General features: G+C 34.5%; 1 protein-coding gene and 1 pseudogene across 7 annotated transcripts in view; both read right to left on the bottom strand.

Moving 5' to 3' along the window:
* The window catches only part of LOC150100692 (AN1-type zinc finger protein 2A), a 316,183-nt gene that overhangs the window by 239,510 nt on the left and 57,019 nt on the right, over positions 1-19,654 (bottom strand). The gene's annotated exons all lie outside the window — the stretch shown is intronic.
* On the bottom strand, positions 1,685-18,922 carry LOC150100694 (general transcription factor IIE subunit 1 pseudogene; annotated as a pseudogene). Its single transcript, XR_016549176.1, has 3 exons — positions 18,878-18,922; positions 13,233-13,528; positions 1,685-3,199 (listed from the first exon to the last, which is right to left on the bottom strand). The product of XR_016549176.1 is annotated as a general transcription factor IIE subunit 1 pseudogene (transcript).

Below are 19,654 nucleotides of genomic sequence, written 5' to 3'. Positions count from 1 at the left end.
ATTCATAGATACGCAGTGAAGAAGGCGGCAAGCTAGTGCCGCCATCTCGTGGCCCCTAACCCTAACACAATATTTTTAATATCTGAAAATAGTGTGGGTTCGACGGTCGATTTTCTTGAGTTTACGGGACGAAAAACCCGAGTTTCCAGGAGAAAAAACCCGTTAGCCCGTGCCAGAGATCAACTAACTCGGGAACCGGTCGAAAAAAGGCTCAGAAAAATTTCCTCTAGTCGGCGACTAGATTTGAACCATCAAATCCTTTCTTCGTGTGGTCAAGCGCCGTAGAGAGCAAACGCCACTTCGGAAAGAATTCAGTACGACTGGAGCTGGGGCTGTTTTAGGCTTCTTATTTGAATTCATAACCACAAGAAAGAAAACTGTGATAACGATAGTAGCAAAAATTAATCGGGAAACGTTCTTTGAAACTAGCAATTACTCATTCAATATTGAAAAATAATAATAATAATGAAAACCTTAAGGTTAAAGCCTGTTTATAGTAATGGACTTAGTTACTGTGACTAAGTTAACTGTCAAGTTGCTTACAAAGTCTTACTCTGTTTTCTTTGTTATCAACATGTCGAGGCTTTTTTTTTTTTTTTTTTTTTTTTTGATGTAAGTAAAAACCCATTACTTCAATGTAGACAACGATTTCTGAGGATTACTAAATATTTTTTTAAGAGAGATAATAGAGCTTCCGTAGCTCAGTCGGTATAGACGAAGTCCTTTCGTCGGAAAGATCTGAGTTCGATTCCCATCCATGACGTAAACCTTTATGTGGTCTCTTTCGACTGAAGGTGAGTCAGCAGGTCTCATATGGAGGTGGAAGGTTTTTTTCACCCGGAAAAGTGGGTTTTTTGTCCCTCAGAACAGGCAAACCGGCCTGTGTACCGAAACAACTTTTTCGACTTCGCCTTTCAGTGCTATTCGCTTCATTTTGTTTTATTCGCTTACGTAAAACTGCTGTGTGTGTGACAATGGTTTTACGATCGACAGATGAAAAGCCTGTTGATAATATTTGGTGGGAACATTACGCCCACCGAGAAGCCTGTTGGTAGTCGCAGGTTTTGAAACAGATTTTGTACGTGAACGAGATCTTCGATAATGGCTCAAGCTAGGCTTGGAATTTTTCACTGCCAGTACCAGCTCATTGACATCACACTGCGGCAGGTGTCACAATCATCACGATATGTGGAAAAAATAGTTTATATATGCACATATCTATACAAATTGTGTTCGGGTTTTAAATAACGTTTTGTTTGTGCGATATGTTTTAATATATTCTTACTTTTCGATTAGCTATACCATTTGGTTATTAGTATTCATTTCTGCTAGTAGTATCTGTATATCCAGTATATTATTAAAATAAAAACCTGGGTTCGATTTTCATCATAACCTTTCCTTAAAAAAGGTTTAAGGAATATATAAATATTCCTCAAGTTATGGTGATTCCTTCTTACAGTTGAATGTGAGTTAGCCGGTCTCATACGGAGATAGCAGGGTTTTATTTCTTCCTGAAACTGAGTTTTAACTTCCTCAAAACTGGTTAAATCAGCTAGAGAACACGTGTAGTTAATGATAGAAAGATAGTTAATAAGTGGATTAGAGTTGTATGACTTGTGTAATATAGGAAAGTGCGTAGTAGTATCCCCTATAATGAGTGCTAAGATTCCATGAAACGGCTGAATAATAATAATAATAATTTTTATTGATAATATATCTTTTATTGGAAATAGAGTTGACTGAATCAAAGTATTTTAATTTATACAGAACATTCATGCAATAAGTTTATGCTGTAAACTGGTACGAAACAGTGGATATTTATAACAATTTTAAACAATTAATTACATTTTTATTCATAGATCTGTGCATACATTTCTTTGGTCAGCTTTATGTAGAGATCTTTTTCACTGTTAGTCATCCGTTCAATATGTTCTTGACTAACATCTTGCAATCGAATGCGTTCATTTCCTATTGAAATCATAGGTACATCATCGTCATCACTTTCCATTTCAGGAACTTCTGCTGAGTGTAATGGCTCTGTATGGTTTACTTCATCTTCTGATTCACTTGTATCACTTTCCTCTCCACTTCCAGGAATTACAGGTTGTGATCCCATGCCTTTTCTCTCATGAGCAAGAAGAGTCTTCATTATACCATCATGATGTTGACCAAAAATTTCGGGAAACTGTGAGGGACTGGTATTACTAACAAATTTTTGTTTTTTACCTTGGAAAATGTGTTCTGAGAGTTGCTCATTTTCAGCCATTCGCACAGTGCTTTCTGTCATCCATATTGGCTTTTCTTTTTTTTCTTGTTGTTGGGTCACTTGCATAGGCTGGTCTCCAATATTGACAGTTATTTCTTGATTGGCAGTCAGATAGTAATCTCCAGTCCGAGTAGCTTCTCCACTCCAAACATTATCACCAGGATGTCGCTGCTGTAAAACACTTGGTTTGATATTACCAATATCCTTTTGGATTCTGTTGATATCAGATGGTTCTGGTTCTAGAATTTCAGGTGCTAGTTTGATATCTTCTACATCCCTCAGTAACGTGTATAGAGGTTCCATCTGTTCATTAAATTTTGCTAACATCAGTCTTGAGTCAGGTTTTGGTAATGCACTCTGATTCTCCTCCACAGGTGAGCCACAGTAACTGCATCTCAACTCTCCAGTAAAATCACAGAGTTCATTTACTTCAAGGTTAGTAAAAGTTTTATAACATGCAGTACACCGAAATGAAGCACGGGTAGTGGACTCTTTTTCTTCTTTTTCAATTTTTCGGCGCATGCGGTCTAATTTGTACTTTACAACATTAACAAACACCTTGTAATTAATGTAATAAAAATTTTGGCGGGTTGCTTTTCCATCTGGTCCAGTTTCCATTCTGAGACGCTCTTTGACAAACCGATCCTTTTTCAGTTGTGCCATTACTGCTCTCAGCTGCTTACGTTCATATTGCAACAGATCAACAAGATCATCTTCCTTCATACAAGGATTTTTTATCAGCATGTCCACAACAAAAATATATTCGATACCATAAAAGCCACGCACCACCATTCTAACTAATTTTTTTAATGAAGATGGCACTTCAGTCACAACGTTGTTATCCATTATAATTCAACTTATAGAACAGACATCCTGCTAATTCCGCATTCTTATTTCAGCATAATTACACTCCATACGCTTCGTGAAACAGTACTAATAATTTAAATCATAATAATGAATACATTTTATTAAATTAATAAAAAAATAATCAACTATTATCTGTCAAACCAACAAATTATTATGACTTTCTAGAATCAATTCGTCAATAATAATCAATAATAATAATCAAATAATAATCAAAGAATCAATAATAATAATAATAATAACAATAATAATAATAATAAAAGAAAAAGAAGAAGAAGAAATTGGTTTAAGCAATTACATCGACAATAGCTCTGAGCCAATGCTTCAAGTAATTACACAAGAGGGCCTTCTAAAAGCAACAGGAAACAAATCCGATTACAGAAAGGAACAACAAAATAACCGATATGTGCGCTGGAAAAATAAACCCTTGCATGGCCAATTTATTCGAGATACTGAGGACAAAATTGACCTGAACAAAACATGCCAATGGCTACAATACGGATACATTAAAAAAGAAACAGAACAATTTATTCTAGCAACTCAAGAACAGGCATTACAAACTAATGCAATCAAAGCAAAAATTTTCAACATCAATAATAACAGCAAATGAAGATTATGCGATCAGAAAGATAAGACTGTAGAACATCTAATCAGTGCCTGCAGTAAAATAGCTCAAACTGACTATAAATAACGCCATGATCAAGTGGCCAAAATAGTTCATTGGCATGTATGCAAAAAATATGGCTTTCCTACTTCTGATAACTCGTGGCAGCATAAAGAGACAGTATTGGAAAACGAAAACAGCAAAAATTCTCTGGGACTTTAGAATACAAAGTAATCGGCATTTGGAACACAACAGACCTGACATCACAATTATTGAACATGGACAAGTTTGGATTATCGATATCGCTGTACCCAGTGATAACAACATCAACAACAAAGAACTGGAAACAATTAATAAATATCGAGATCTGGCAATCGAAGTTGGCCGACTGTGGCTTAAGTCATCCCAATAGTTATCGGTGCACTTGGTGCAACTTCAAAGAAACTATTTACAGCAATTAAAACTCAATGAAGTGACCCCGTATCACCTACAAAAAACAGCATTACTTGGAACAGTCCATGTTTTAAGACGGACTATTCTACCTGACGGACTATTCTTAGATTCTTGGACAGAATCTGAATTGTTCTGTATCACCAGTGAAATTTTTGTTTATATGAAGTCTTGTTTTGAATGTGTATCAATTATGTGAATATAATAATAATAATAATAATAATAATAATAATAATAATAATAATAATAATAATAATAATAATTTTTTTTTTTTTTTTTTTTTTTTTTTTTTTTTTTTTTTTTTTTTTTTTTTTTTTTTAAACATTTTATTGTCTCAGATAAATTACATACATAGATACAACAATAGTTTTATATACACGTATATATATATACATAATATTTATAATACATTACAATTGTGAATGACAAATACTGGCGAGTTATTAATATTTTTGAATTATAATAATTTTTTTAAATAAATAATATTTTTGTTCACTGTTAAAATATTTACACATACATATATACAATAGTTATCTTGAGTATAATAGTAGTAATTTTTTATTTATTTTTTATTTTTTTAATTTTTTTTTGTTTAAAAAAAAAAGTTATTATGTCTCAGTTTCATACAATAATAATATTTACAGTAATTAGTATAAGGATTATACAGAATTTTTGATTTTAGAATATACATAATTTTTTTTTTTTTTTTGTGTGTATTATTACCATTAATAATAATCATGGTAATGGTGTTTGTTATTAATGACTCACAAGTTAAACAATATTACTTATGTTGCAGTTCACATAATAATAATTTTTTTAAATTTAAATTGTAAATTAAATATATAATTTTAAACTTAAATATATAACTGAAGTATTACTATCACATTTTCTGTTTACTACTAGAATTCATTACAGAATGTTAAGTGAATAATGTTAGATAAATACTACTACTGGGATATAACTCAACTGCACCCTCGAAGCTTTGTAATTAGCTTATCTGAGGGTGATACTGGTTATATATACATATATTTGTTATTGATTTGGTTGCTGTGTTGGAAGTAGGCAGATCTTTGGGAGGTCAAATGAATGATCTGAAATGTCGGATCAAAGTGAAATTGCCGATATATCCTGTGTTATTGCATCTGTCTTGATGGTTCACGTTCTTTTTTTATTGCGGGCTTCTTTTTGAACTATTTAGGAGGCTTTTTTCTTCACAGTGGCAGCCTTTCTATGTCTTCTGCGCTTTTAATTTGTATCGGCTTTGAAGTTTGTGACTTCCTTATGAATATTTTGGCATCTCTGTTCCACAAAAATTGGTAATTTTTTTCCATTTTTGCTTTTCGTGTTTGGTACAACAGATTCTGGTTGAATGGTGTTAAATATTCGGATAGGAAGATTGGTGTATTGTCTTGCTGTGCGTTCAAGTCCTTGGCAACTGGTTTTTTCTGCCTGCTGGCTTTTATGAGATTGTCTCTTGTGGACTTGCTCTTAAGACGAATTATGACTGGGGCAGGTCGTGAGAAGCCTTGGTTTTTGCTCTTCCTAGGAATCCGATTTACGGACTGAATGTCGTTAAGCTGTAGGGGGATATCAATTACATGGCCTAATTTTAAAATCACGTCTCTGAGGTTTTCTGTAGGTGCAGTTTCAGGAAGACCGTTTATGACAAGATCTTTTTTATGTTGTTGCTGATTTAAACGTTCGTATTGTAGTTTTAGAGAATGAAGTTCTTGACGGAGTTCGGATGTCTCTTTCATCAAATTGTGTTGCCTGTCTTTTAGTGCGTCAATGCTCATTTTAATGTCTTTTACCGTTTGCAACACTTCTATAACTGCTAAATTATTATGTTTTACCAAATCTTCATATTCGCTAGATTTTTTTGTTATTTGTTCGTTCTGTTTCTTAAAGAGTTCTTGCACAAGATCTACTAAGCTGGCTTTTATAGTCACTAGACCGTTTTCTATTAGTATACTTAAAGAGTTTAAATTATAGGACTCACCTGCGTTTTTTTGTCTGTTCAGTTCGTCATCTGATTTCGCCTCCGGTGTAATCGGCTGCATCGTAGGTGGTTGCCTTACGTGCGTTTCTTTGTTCCTCTTGCAGATTACACACTTCCATTCTTCACGTGTTACATCGGGTTCATATTTATGTTGCCCGGTTGTTTCTGAAAAGCCGGCACATTTTAAGTGTAGAGTCCTACTGCATTTCGTACAAGTTATATTATTTCCGTTGGACGATAACTCCTCCAGGCATTTGATACACTTCATGACTCACCTTTCTTCCCTTAGGCGGTGAGGCGTGATTATAAAGATGGCGACGTCCTTTGTTCTTCGCTGGTTGTTGACCACGGTCCTCTCTGTTCCCTTTTCAACACTTCAAAATTTGGTTTCTTCTTAGACGATCTCGTTGAATTTTATCACTGTCTTCGGCGTGATGAGTAGGGTTACTTGGGAGCACTTTCAACTTAAAACAGGAGTTGGAACCACTTTAAAACTATAAAAAACTGGAGCAGCGATATCACCGTGCGACCGTTCGTATGCCTACACAGCGCCCTATATATCGCTTTTCTTAATTAATATCAGCTATATTAAACTTTCACAAGCAAGTTTAAGAGCACATTTTTATATTTTTATGAATCATTCAATCAACTAAGCACTCATATGATAACTGAAAGTGACAAAGAATAATAGTAATTCATTATCGGATTGAAACTTTTCATTCTAAGGTGCTACGTGAGCGTGACAATTATAGATGAAATAGTATATGCCATGGGTGGATACAATGGTCGACTGCGTCAGAATACTGTAGAAAAATACGACTTCAGGAGCAATCAGGTGGGAAGCCAAATATTTGTTTAATAATTAAGTAAAACATAACCTTATAGCATTTGTATTCTTATTCAAAAGGTATTCGCACTTATAGTGTAGAGTATAAAAGCAACGTAGGTTCTTACAAATGAATTATTTGGAATAAATATTATCACGAAGACAATTTAATATAAATTCTTAATTCTAAGAACATAGAGTTCGTGTGAATTCATATCAAAAGAAGAATGAAAGTCATATGACCGATGCCGATAAACAGGGTCAATTTGGAAGTGCATTCGTTTGCTTTATCTAAAGTACTTCACACACAGTACTAATAATAATACACACCAGACTTACAACTTTGTTGGGTGGGATTAACATAATTGGATTAACATAACATAAACATTCTTTCATCTATTTCTTTCAGAAATGGGTGAAAGAATATGACTCAATTCTGTCTGAACAGCGTATAAGTCAAAACCGATTGATCTTGAGGTCTCTGACCACTCTCATACGTTTCACTGTTATGGAAGACTTCATTTTTCCCAATTATCGAGTTTTCTCATGAGATGGGCAAAGTGAGTGGAGAAGTTATTCGCCATCTGTATAAAAAGGCATGTATAAAAAAATTCCCGTGTAAAACCTTTATTGTTTGTTTAGGCCAGGATAAAATATGGATTTAAAAAAAGAATATGATTTCTTGTTTAAGCGTGATATTTTGATGTTAATCTCACCCAAGGAAGGTAGTAAATCTACTGTGTATTATTACTAGTAGTACTGTACTGTATATGAAGTACGCGTTAAATAATCTGGAATCCTACTCTTAGAGACCATATACAGTATTTTTTTTTCAAACCACTTATGTCAGGGATGATCTAACACACCGGACGATGAAAAGCAGCGTCTGCCTAAAAGGCATTTACACAAAGTCAAGCAGTAAAGCTGGAGCTCATAACATATTGACTGGAAAGCGAAGACACTATCCACTTGGTCAACCAGAATGACAAACTCAGCCTGGTTGACCAAGTTACTCAAACTAGATAAAAAGTTTCCACAACTATGGGTATTTCCACGGCTATCAATACTGTTCGTTAACTAGACCGTCCAGATTATATAATTCCAATAAAGTAGTTCCACGTATTTTCTTCTTGTTGTTGTTCCTTGCTACTTGGAGGATATCAGATTACGAACATTTTCAACATTATGAATTGAAGTTATAAGGCTGATAGCAGTAATAGAAGCCTCTTAAAAGCCACTGGAATTAACATAAGAAACATCCATTTTATTTACGAACAATTCGCATTTAAATGAACACACAGAGACGTTAAAAAAACTGAATGATGGAAAGTCTTATTATAAAAACTAAAAGGTGCGTAATGTGGTAATATTTAATTAGATTTGGGATTTCAGCAAGCGTTTTAATTGTTTAATTTAATACTCTTCATTACATAATTTCAAGCAATAACTGATAAATACAACAGACATGTGAGGATGTGCGTAAAGCCATAAAATCAATACTTGGGATTGTATTTACTAGTGGTATTTAGTATTTAATATTTAAGCAAAACTGATTGCTCGTTTGCCCATTCAATAACAAAGTTTATGAGATACCACCTCTGCTCTCATATGGATGTACTACTCTCTCTCTCTCTCTCTCTCTCTGCATCTTTATCCTCATGCTGAACTTTTGCTCTTTTTTCTCTGCAATTCTACCGCTATTGTTAGCAACTCCCCATCATCTCTCTCTCTCTCTCTCTCTCTCTCTCTCTCTCCACCTGAAATTACTATATCCCTTACAATCCATCTCTATAAATATATCATTCTCCGTCTACGTCTCACTAATGCCTGCGACTCAAATAAAGGAGCGAGATGTTAAACACGCAGTGACTGAACTCGCATTTCAAACTGGTAACTAAATAGCTTTAAGTGAGAAAAATAACAACAAAAAAATATAAAAGTGGCTGAACATCATGAATTCCAAATTAAGTGAACAGAATATTACACATTTATATGGAAATCATTTCAATCCTCGAATTTCTCCATTTGCAACAAGAGTGGATAACAATAATAAATTAAATTGTACACTGCGTGGGATAAGTCATAGCTAATCCTAACATTCTTCATCTTGATGTTATTCATCCTAGTAATGTTGTTACTCCCCACATGCTATTAAATATATAAATCATAAAACTGTTCCTGACCAGCTATATTATCTTTGGAAGAATATTGTAGATGTTACGCCTCCGAATCAAAAAATTAGAATAATCAAAGACAATATGTTGAAAGCTTTGAAATTCCAATTTATTGCATAGAAAATAAATATTACCAAATATGAATTAGAATAATCTAAATCTGTGTAGTTTGTAGATTAGATAACCATATAAACACATAAAAATGTAATATAAATTATAAGAAAACAGTTATTTGAAAACATTCACAAAATTAGAATAATTTTAATGTGGTTCACAATATTAGAATAATGCAAAAATAAATGCACAAAAATTACAGGCAAAGGGAAACAACTGATGAGTAGTTGCATCCCCCTTAGCTTTTATGACCGTTCATAAATGGTTCGGCATATTATTTACTAGCGGTTCAAAGTTTTTTTTTTATCAAAACATGCTCATATGGTCTACAGACTAGAAACAAGTTAATTTTTGTCTCTTGGGGCAACTTCTTGAAGACGTTTCTTCATAATTCCCCACAAATTCTCAATGGGGTTTAAATCTACCAGCCAAGGAATTACATTGATTTGTCTCTCTTTGAGCCATCTGGTAGTTATCTTGGAAGTGTGACAAGAAGCTGAATCTTGCTGAAAAAGAAAATCACCATCACATAAATCTTCCGATGCCGGAAACATAAAGTGCTCAAGAATTTCTTCGTATACTTTGGAATTGACTCTTTCGTACACAATGCATAGCCTACCTGGACCCTCTGCGGTCATACAAGCCCATACCATGACAGAGTTTGAAAATATCACCGAACGTTTCATGCATTCTTTATCAAATATTTCTTGCCAAACATCCTTGATGACCATGGGACAGAAAAACATCCTTTCATCGCTAAAAAGTACCTTTTACCAGTCCTCTTGATCCCATGAGAGTCTTTGCTTACAATATCGCACTCTAGCTGCCTTTTGCTTGGAAGCCATTATCGGCTTCGTCTTAGGCACAGCTGATTTAAAACCAAATTTGTGAAGTCGTCTTAACGTCGTAGATTTAGACACATTCACATCTAGTTCTTTCCATCTCCTGTGAAAATGGCTTACACTTCGGAAGCGGTTTTTCTTCACGATATTCTTCAATCTCCTCTCGTCTTTTTATGTAGTTATTACCTTTCGACCACTATTGCAGCGATTATTTAAAAAACTTTATTAGAATACTGTCTCAATACTCTACTCGCGCTTGTTTGAGAACATTTCAATTCCTTAGCTATAAACTGTTGAGTTTGACCTTCTTTGTGTAGAGACACCATACAAAACTTCTTAGCTAAATATGTCACTCGTTCGACTCATGTTTAGCAAATGATAAACTGAAATCCACGCACAAACGATTCCTCACACACGAATCAGACCCGTAGTATAGAAATAGAATGCTATTTCTATGCTATCCTCAAACCAATCGGAAACATTTGGAATATTCTAATATTTTGAACCACATTAAAAATTATTCTAATTTTTTGAATGCTTTCAAATAACAGTTTTCTTATAATTGAGTTATATTCTTTTGGTTTATTAGTTGACCATAAATATTAAAATTTACCTTTTCTAGATACACTAATAAAGAAACAAGAGAATGAACAAATCCAGCTAACCATGTACCGAAAACCTACAAGACACTGGACGTTACCTACATTTTAAATCAGCTCATCATTATGCACAAAAACTCAGCATTATACATATGCTTAAAAATAGAGCAACCAATATTATCTCAGAAGAAAAAGATATCCTTGATGAACTCACTCTCATTTCTCAAACATTGGTAAACAATGGTTATCCATTGTTTACATGTTCACCAATGGTAGTTGCTGTGGATTCTTCATTGGAACAATCCTTCTGTCACACAATACGCATCGTCTGTCGCCATCCCTTATGCCGGAGATTTCAACAAAAATAGCCAATCATGAGGTCTTTCAACGTCAGAGTTGCTCTTAAACCTGTCAAACCTATACGACACATCTTAAGATCTCCTAAGGCCAGTAATGCCTTTTACAAATACGCAGGTGTATACAACATCCCACGTTCCTGTGGGTTAAATTATATAGGCCAAACTTCAAGAAGCCTAGAAATTCGAAAAAAAAAAAGAACATATAGGAGATGTTAACAACAACAGAACAGACACTTCAGGATTAGCCCGTCATTTTTCGATTTCTCACCACTCCATCGATTGGGATAACATCCCTATGCCTTATATAGAAGATGATTTTAGATGTAGAAACTTCAAAGAAGCTGCAGTTGTACTCCGGACAGGAGATAATCTAAACAGAAATCAAAGTATGATACTGAAAGACATCTGGAAAAGCCTAATAAATTCACTTAGCTTACCAGAATTTCATTTCGCGAAAAACTATACAACACACTCAACGAACAATGACTGAAACTCCACGCTCCATGCTTATGATGTTACGCGTCAGTTTTAATTTTACTTGATTTGACTGTGTGACTACTCCCATTCTTCTTTTTTACTAATAAACAGTATTGTACCGACTTTCTTGTCCTGAAGAAGCCAGACAGAATAGCTGGTGAAACTTGTTGACTATTGCGTAGATCTTTTAATATTTATGGTCGACTAATAAACCAAAAGAATATAACTCAATTTTAATGTTAAGTAATCAAATAATTTAACAATAATGAACAGTTTTCTTATAATTTATATTACACGGTTTACATGATTATGTAATCTACAAGGTACGTAGATTTAGAGGATGCTAATCCATATTTGGTAATAATTATTTTCTATGCAATAAATTAGAACTGCAAATCATTCAACACATTTTCTTTGATTATTGATTTCTGTTGAGTTTTTTGATTCGGAGGTGCAGTATATCACTATAAAATGATAAGTACAGTAATTATTAACTCGAAGCATTTTTTTTTATAGTGGACCTTCATTGCACCTATGCATGCTCAAAGAAGTGATGCTTGTGCCACTACACTTAACAGACTGATCTTCATTACTGGAGGATTCAATGGCACAGAATGTCTTCGTTCGGCCGAGTATTACAACCCTGATACAGATCAGTGGACTCTTATTTCTCAGATGACAATTCAGCGTAGTGGCGTCTCTTGCATCAGTCATCATGGATATGTGTATGTTCTAGGAGGTTTCAACGGTATCACACGATTGTGTTCCTGTGAGAAGTACGATCCACTAAGAGACACTTGGAGCAGGATTGATAATATGCGTATCTCTAGAAGTAATTTTGCCATCTCGGTGAGGATTATCTGCATTTGAGTTATCTTAAAAATAATAATAAAATCTATTTACAGGTGTTCAACCTTGCGTGGATGGACTTGACTACAAAAGTTCTCCAGTTGTTGTCATAGGATAGGCCGATAGAGAAATAACGTTTCTGTTGAGTTTTCAGAATTCTATCAGTAAACCACTGATCATGTACCGTTTTGACGGTCCCCTCTTTTTTCCCCTTCCCGTATTAATTGTATTCAGCAGTTACATATCGCTGAGTACAAACTGAAGTCGAGCGTCATTTCGGAACTGTTCTGGTAAGATTTAACCAAAATGTAATTTAGTTAAATCTTAGATCTCGTGGGGGTCACACCTACATGAGACATGAAACTTCTCAGGAAAAAAAGAAACGAAAGGCTTACATCACTCATTCGACAATTTCCACAAATCTCTGTAGGGGTTCATTGCTTCGAACCCCTTGTGATTATTCTGTTTTCTTTGTAGTTCATTGCTTAGACTTGTGATTATTCTGTTTTCTTTGTATTAACTGTTGTCCTTAACAAATTTAAGTAGGTAAGAAATTTCATTTCTCAGGTTATCTATAAATGATTGTCTATGATAATTAATCAAATAATATTAAAAAGTATGAATGTACAAAATAAAGCTCATGCGACACTGCAGCAGTGTCATATAAGCTTTATTTGCATATAAAAATATTTGTATTTTTGGGGGAACTCCTATAAAAAGTTTAAAAAAATTATTAGAAAGGAGTGATGAAATGAACCATTATCCGTATGTGTATGTATATATATATGTGTGTGTAGAAAGTTTTTTACCTTGGGAGAACTGCTCTTCATCTAATGAAATCATGTGCATAGTGAAATCGCTCACATGCTCTGAGAAAGGTGTCATATTCCATAGTTATCATTTTAAGACTATTTCTAGTGCTCTCTGACTCATTCTTTTTTCTCGTTTCCCTTCATGATGCATAGAATACATGCATATTCTCATTTAGAAAATCTCTTCTAGGTTATCGAAAAAGAGTTTCTATGAATTTCAACTGAACACGAGTAACTAGTCTCTAAGGGAAAGTGTAGGGAGTTTTCTTCTGGGAAAAGTGGGATTTTTCTTCCTTCAAAAAACAAATAAACCAGCTGAAGAATACTTGCAATTATTAGTAATAGTTGCGTGTAATACTACGTCCAACTATACGAATAAAATACATACACGCATACATACTTATATAACATAACGGAAGAAGTACTGTAATTATAAACAAAATAAAACACAAAAACTATATATAAATCAATAAAAATAGAAAATAAAATCCTTACTACCAATGAGCATCTCAGATTGAAATGCGCGCGCACACACACACATAGAGAGAGAGAGAGAGAGAGAGATTATGAATATTATTTCCAAAATAATTATTTTTTATATTGTGTTTTCCAGATCATTGATGATCTGATCTTTGCGATTGGAGGATTCAATGGAGTAACTACGATATCTCACGTAGAATGCTACAGTGTTGAAGAAAACATTTGGTACGAAGCTACAGATATGAATATTGTGCGTTCGGCATTGGCTGCGTGTGTCATACCTGCACTTCCAAACGTTCGCGATTACATTTATCCAAACAGACATCGTCTGATGGAAGAAAGAAGACAAAAAATTATTCGGCTACAGCTGCTCCAACAGCAACAACAGCAGCAGGAAGAGGAGGAGGAGCAAATGCAGCAGGAAGAGGATGATGCCAATGGAATTGTCGCACAAAACGAAAACTGAAACGAGCATATATTACATGTTATTTTAGCAGTCGCCACTATTGTACGGATCACTGGCACTATCTTTGGACAAAGAGAAAAAAATTTCATAAAGCAACAACTGGACCTATTTGAAAGCATATTTACTCATCTCCATATCCTTGTAAAAAGAGAACATTAAACATAGTAAATAATGTCAAACAAGCGAAAAAAGTTGTATGTTGTTATGTGACACTAAACGTATTTACTTTTCTCATTGGAATGCTGAAAAACAGATATATTTTTGAATTTTGAATGCATCTGGAATGCATTCAAAAATATATCTTGATAATATATTCAGTTTACTACCGATTGTAATCAGAGTTGTCAACCGCCCACATATTCCCTCCCTATTTTTCATTATCGTGCATTTTTGCTACGTAAATAGTCAGTCACTCTCTGAATGAAGCAATTATGTGCTACTTTCCCCACTCTCCCGAAAAAAAAAGGAAAAAGAAGCTTTCAATACAAAACATTCATCTTGATTCGAGAATGCAATTTTTTTTCTCTTTGATGCTTCCTCTCGGGTTGGAAAGGCTCGTTCGCCTAGCTTTTAGAATTGATCGATTAGTATTTTACATCTTAATGTAGACATTCCTGAAGAATGCACTTCTATTTTTATCTTTTATAATAAGGCTCGGCAACTCGATAGCTTCGAGCACACTAATATACATTCTCATTTTGTGGTTTAAAAACGGGAAAACTAAGTAAAGATTTGCTCTGAACCATCAACTATATTGTATAAATATATTTTTAAAAACATTCTTCGTTATTAATAAATGCCATGTATTTGGCCACATTAAAAATCATAAAGAAAAGTAAGAAAAGTAAGATAGAAAACAATACTTAAAAAACGAGGCGTCGAACAACCTTTCTAAGGTTGTTCGACCAACGTTGTTCGACGAACAACCACGTGCTGAAAAATTCATATGAAACTGGTCCAGAACCTTCGCGAATGAGCAAATTGCGAGTTGGAAGATTACGAATTTAGGAATTATTGCAATAATTCCTCCAGAGAAGAGTTATCCGTTCAAATTCGCTTACAATATAAGCTAATTCGAACGGATATTAGTAATGCCAGGTGTTGGTTGAAATATAATAAAATTTGGGTATTTAGGAGTAGGATTTCTTTTAAAATTAATAAACATTTTGGTCCCACTAAGACTATTTTTGTAGCAGAATTAGGCAAAGAAAGATTAATAGTCTAGATTAGCGCAAAAAGAACTATTTCATAAAGGCGCTCGAACGTTTGGTATACTTGTTGAATTCTCGAGTTCTTTGAATAGCGCACATTTGTCCCAAGCATCACGACAAATTCTCGTGAAAATAATGGAAATATACAATCAAAGCTTCAACTCTGAAACTTAAACTGCATTGTTAACAAGTATAAGCGCGTGGTAAACCATCCCAAATTTACTTTTTCATAAATAAGCAATGCAGTAAATTTTGTTCTTCAGCCACTTTCCTGATCCTGATGTTCCTGATCTTAAGGGTCCAATTTTTTTTCCAGTTACAATTTCATTTTTCTTACCAAAGGGATTTACAATAATAAGAAGAAGAACCACCGTAGCTCAGTCAGTGTCGTCTGGAACGTAAACCATTATGAAGAATTTTCAATTGAAGGTAAATTATTCGGTCTCATAACAGAGATAAAGGATTTTTACCGAATCGAAACTCGTTTTTTTTTTCATCCTGGTAAACCGGCCAGAGGAACACGTCAAGAAAGAAGTCAACTTACTTGACCGTGACAGTGTGAGCCTAATACGCATATAAAATTGGGAATTAGAGAATAATTTCTTCCTAGTTTGATGGAAATCGATGAAGTTGGTATTTCGGATCACTCATAAAATTTGTCTTTTCAGTTGGGCCATTTCAATGGCAAAATTATAATAAAAATTATGTCTACTGTATACGTACCAAAAATCGACGTAGATTCATTATCATTCATTATTCAATATCCCATCATATGATGGGATAATGAATATTGGTGGTTTATATAGTGTAAATATACCAGTGGGAGGATCTGGAAAGTTCTGATAAACACAAAATGATATTAAAGCAACTGATATAACCACAAGAAAGAACATACTAGTAGCAGAGTTGTGAAAGTGCTATTATAACTAGTCCAGATGAGACTAATTTGAAATAACTCCAGACATTTTAACAAAATCTCAACTTTCAATTTCCTCCAGATAATGAAGAATTATCATTATATATTCGAATAGTATTACCAAATTTCGCCAATAGAAACGACCAGATTGAAACCAAAAACAGAAAGTGAACCTATTCTCTCGTGCATTCTAAATCCCAAAAATGTGTGAGATGTAAAGTTGGTATTGTGGAATGTCAGTGATCAGTGATTTTCGTGATGATTACTGATGACGTGTATGTGTCAAGGAGCCCATATGTTGATGGGGGTCTATACAAGATTGTATGAGTCACTTAGTATTTCTTTTCCTGTTGGGGAGTTTATGGTCGGGTTTATGTTCTGCTGGCTTAATATGTCAAGATATGTTAGTGGTTGGAGCGCCATGGTCAAGGATATTTATGCTAATATCACCTATTAGGGTAAGGCTGCCTGTTGTGCGATTGTTAATGTCCATGTTAGCCACGTTTCTAAATCTTGTAGGAAGCTGAGTGGATTTGTATCTGGCGGGTCTGTATATTGTGTTTATCGTGTATTTGTGGCTGTTATTAGTCGTGAATTCCAAAAGTAATGTTTCTTCATGCTCGAAAGTGGTTATGGTTTCAGTCACACTGTGCTTTTCATTTTTCAATGTAATAATGCTGCCTCCTCTTGTTCTTGGTCTGCATAAGGTGTAGGACTGGTAATTGTTAATGTTATACGCAGACGCTTAATGTATCACGTAGAGAAACCTCGGACAAGATTAGAACATCGATATTTGTCAGTATGTTGTTGAGCAGTGATGAAAATATAAACCAGTGTGTAGTATGGTGGGTTACAAATTGCCTATCCAATTATTTAAAGATTAAAAAACAACCCAGTTAACATTTCCCATCTGAATGCATTGGCTTGATTTATAATAGCCACGTTAGTGTGAGAAAATAGTGTAAACTTGCTCGCTATAGGATGGAGGGGGGGATTGAGTTTTAAGCTCTACACTGGAAGGCTGTTTACATCGGATTCACATGAGATTACACGAATGCGGGTATCTTTGTAATTTCGCATAAAAACCTGGAAATCCAACTATATAATAGACAACTATTCTGCCTCCAGTTGGTGACAGTGATCATGCGGTACTCACTTGGAAAGTGACTAAGTTTATGAATGTTCCATTCAGAAAAGGTTACATGCTGAACCACAAGGCAGGAAATTATGACCACCTGAGGAATATGCTGGGTTCTGTACCATGGTATCATGAGAAGGATATCGACAGTGCGTGGGAAATGTTTAAAAAATACTTAAATGATGCGATATCAGAATGTGTCCCGAGAGTTTGAAGAATAAATAGAGTAGGAGTCAAATGGATGTGTAATCTTATTAAGCAAGAGATTCGTAAGAAACGGATGATGTGGAAGGAATGCCGTGTGCATAAGGATGATGTCAGTTATTATAATTACAGTAAACCATCGATTTAATTACAGTAAACCACGGACTTCGGATTTAACGGACAAAATTTCCGGTCCGTATGTCACATCTGAAAATTAAGACCCTGTTAATTTTAAAATGCTTTTAACCAAGATTTGCTTATAATTAAATTGACAGGTTATCTTTTGTTATTAATTTGCTGTTATTTTTAAAAAGTTTGGCGAATAGGCCATCATATGTTGGAGAAACACTGTAGTAATTTAGCTGACATAAATGAGTCACCGCTCATAAAACATGTTCGGCGAATGATTAGCACGTGATCACACCACTCGCGCTGTAATTGGTTCTTTTGTCGCGTGGCGTGACTTTCTGCGGCAGTGTTAACGTGTGCTGGCCGATGCATTCGGAAAATCTACTTGATTATATAACGGACTTTCGGGTTTTACGGACACCTCCTCGCCCTAATTAGTCCGTTATATCGAGATTTTACTGCATAAGCAGCAAGCCAGAAGAGTCGCAAGTGTTCTACGGAAAGCTAAGTCCGAGTATGAAAAGAAACTGGCCATGCAAGACAACCCAAAAGAATTCTATCGTTATGATGCAAGTAAAAGAAAGAATAAATTTGAAAGAATAACTCGACTCAATGCAAGATGGTATACCATACTCACATGGTATGCGAGTGACGGATGCAGAAGTGATTGTTCAACTAATGAGCAGCCATTTTGCTAAAAGCTATCAACCCGGTATATGCAACATTGAACTCACTGCTACCTCTTCACCATATGAGGAAACTTATATGGATGATGAGGAAGTACTAAAGCTTGTTTGAACTTGTCGCAGCATTTAAAACCATTCCAGGCTCATATTGATTTTGACAATTTTTCGCGGAACACCAGTGTTCCGCGGAACATAGTTTGGGAAACGCTGGAATAGTGCATGATTGGAATCGATTGCCTATGGATGTTGTGTGTGCAAGTAGCGTGAATGAATTCAAGAACAGGTATGACAGCTGGTACAAACAGTAAGGCCTCGCTGTTCCAGAGTCCCTGTAGGTCTCTCTTAATAATAATAATAATAATAATAATAATAATAATAATAATAATAATAATAATAATAATAATAATAATACCTTAAGCATTTTTATAGTATGTTTTCAATAATAGCGGCTTCATACAAGTAAGAGAAAACTAAATATAATTTATTTGTTCTATATATTTGGCTCAATATGTCATGAGCTTCATTCAGGGAGAAGACAGAAAAACTGGCAACAACATTTACATTCTGAATACAAGAACGAGTCATATAACATGCGTATAATATTGTCTCGGTAGCAGCAGTCCAGTAGGAGGAAACACTATTAGAGTTCAGAGAGACGTGTGAATAGATGTATAATTAATTTAAAAATAATAAATACACAAAAATATAAAAACTTATAAACAATTAACAGCAATCCCTTCCTAAAACTTAGAGACAGGCATATAGTCTGTCTGAATCTATTGAAGTGTGACGTCGGTGGCATGAAAAGCAAGGCCCGAATCTTCAGAATCCCAAAATCTTATATAATATTGATGTTCGCAGAGAAAGTAATTTTTATGGCAGAATTTAAAATAAATGAAAAACGATTAATAATAAGACTTGTATGATAATGAATAGTTGCTTCGCATGTATTTTGTACTGAACTATGTTTGTTTCTATCACTGGTTTCATTTAATGTAGTCTTTGAAAGTAACTGCTGCTTCTAATCAATTAACTGCTATTCAAACAAACAGTGCCCATCACAAATGTATCGCAGGTCACAGGCGAAATCGGGACTCTCAGTACATATAAATACCCAGCATTTAGCCAAACATTTAACCAAATAAACAGCCTTTAGAATTCATATTACTAAGAAACATTCCATCTCAAA

The sequence above is a fragment of the Typopeltis vanoorti genome, chromosome 12, assembly GCF_054136105.1.
Source record: "Typopeltis vanoorti isolate ZY-2024b chromosome 12, IOZ_Tvanoo_1.0, whole genome shotgun sequence".
NCBI lineage: Eukaryota > Metazoa > Arthropoda > Arachnida > Uropygi > Thelyphonidae > Typopeltis > Typopeltis vanoorti.
Note: the sequence above shows the minus strand (reverse complement) of the source record. Positions and strands in the feature narration are given on the sequence as shown.